This window comes from Poecilia reticulata, linkage group LG19, assembly GCF_000633615.1.
Source record: "Poecilia reticulata strain Guanapo linkage group LG19, Guppy_female_1.0+MT, whole genome shotgun sequence".
In the NCBI taxonomy this organism is placed as follows: domain Eukaryota; kingdom Metazoa; phylum Chordata; class Actinopteri; order Cyprinodontiformes; family Poeciliidae; genus Poecilia; species Poecilia reticulata.
In genome coordinates, this window is record NC_024349.1 from 3,379,508 (window position 1) to 3,381,612 (window position 2,105).

General features: G+C 45.5%; 1 protein-coding gene across 3 annotated transcripts in view; it reads left to right on the forward strand.

The window, feature by feature from the left end:
* The window catches only part of wfdc1 (WAP four-disulfide core domain 1), a 23,669-nt gene that overhangs the window by 5,825 nt on the left and 15,739 nt on the right, over nt 1-2,105 (forward strand). The gene's annotated exons all lie outside the window — the stretch shown is intronic.

Consider the following 2,105-nt stretch of genomic DNA (forward strand, 5'->3'; position numbering starts at 1 on the left):
CCTCCCACAGTCCAAAAACATGACTGTCAGGTTGATTGGTCTGTCTAAATTGTCCCTAGGTGTGAGTGTGTGTGTGCATGGTTGTGTGTCCTGTGTGTCTCTGTGTTGCCCTGCGACAGACTGGCGACCTGTCCAGGTGACCCCGCCTCTCACCCGAAACGTTGGCTGGAGATGGGCACCAGCAACCCTCCCGACCCCACTGAGGGAAAAAGGGTGCAAGAAAATGGATGGATGGATAGACCCAGTAATGAAGCTCTCTTCATTACAGCACAGAACAGCAGCTTGTCTTTTTAAATTGTAAGTGTTTTATCGTGTGGGAGTGACTTTAGTGGAAGGTGAACTGAACCGACTCATAAATATGATTTAATAATTGCTGTAACGCTGATCACGGTTTGTTCTGGAGAGCATTTAAAGCTGAAAAATATGTTTTTACATATTTGTTGAAGCTGTCTCCATGTCGTGACCGTATGTTATGAGACATTCATGACGGCAGAGCTGGAAGGGTTTCCCGTTTCTCCTGACCTCCAGGGGTCAAGCTGAGGAATGTCACGGTTACCTGAGTCCAAAGGTAGCAGAGACAGAGACGGGAGGCAGCACAGCAAGCTAACGCTGAGCTAGCTGGGTACAGCATGTGGGCTTTTAAGGATAAACCAAATTACGAAGGAAGACCTGCTGGGAACGAGAGCCGCTGAACTCTGCAGCAAGTGTCTGGCAGAACAAAGGAGCGGGCCGCCTGCGCGGCCGAGCCCCGCTGCTCCAAACACAACCGGCCGCTAAGAGACCCGCTCTGAAAATGTTTGTGTTCTGGGTGATTTTTCAGAGCTAAAATAAATAACTTGAGCCAAACACGGTTGAGAGGTTAGAGAATGTGCAGACGTGGATCCTGTGTTTAGTGAGAGACTGGCAGCTCAGCGTCAACACGCCACTTTCCTGAAAAATGACTTTAATTCTGAAAAAGCTGCAGGGTTTGGATCTCAGGATGAAAAATGCACCAAAGCTAAAGTTTGTTCTGAGTTAATTTCGTATTTTCTCCCCCATTTTGCAAAAACAATAACATGTCATCAGCAGTTCAAACTGCCGGAAAGTCGTTATTACACCAACCAGCTTCTAAGTTGGCAAATTAAAACCAAAGCTGTGAATTTATAGCACTGTAAAAACAGATATTTTATTGTTTTATGATAAACTCTGAGCTGCTGGATTTAAAGGGATTTTAAGACCCTGATGGACAGGAAAATTCTCTGTTCTCATTTTAAACTGCGGCTAAATTCAGAAACCTCCACAAACTTTGTTTAAAATTGTTTGCATTAAGTTCTTCACATTCTCACACTTCACAAAATCTTACAAGATATTTTTAGTTTAGTTTTGTTTTTTTTTAGTGCTAATATTTTGTTAAACTTGAATGAGGCTGTAATGTTTTCAACCTTCGAACTGTCTCATACAGATTGATGCATCAGCTGCTAAACATTTTGACACATAAACCTCTCTTGTTATGTCCGCTAAATAAATCCCAGTCTGCTTTGCGGTGCGGCGGCCATGTTTTCTGTGATCCAGTGATCTGGAACCCGCTGAGGCCTCCAGCGTTTTGTTCCTGGAGGAAAAGCTGCGATGCGTTTTCGTCTCCAGAGAGGAAAACAACTCGGCTTTCATGTTCAGTTTGTGAAACGATTTTCCATCTGCGTTCCTTTATCTTTTGTGTTTGACACACAAACCTGGCTGGCAGCTTCCATGAAACTCGTGTCTGTTACTGTAAAACAGACTGAATGTGACGTTCCACTGAGACACGAGACGTTCTGCCTGCCGTGAGGTCATTTCCTGTTCAGAAACTGCTGATCTCAGTTTGTCTGAAACCCAGCCGGGATCAGGAACGTCAGGCGTGACTGGAATGTTAGCAGGCTGGGATGTTAGCATGTAGCCTGCTGGAATGTTAGCCTGCTGGGATGTTAGCATGTAGCCTGCTGGGATCTTAGCATGTAGCCTGCTGGGATGTTAGCAGGCTGGAATGTTTGCATGTAGCCTGCTGGGATGTTAGCATGTAGCCTGCTGGGGTGTTAGCAGGCTGGGATGTTTGCATGTAGCCTGCTGGGATGTTAGCAGGCTGGGATGTT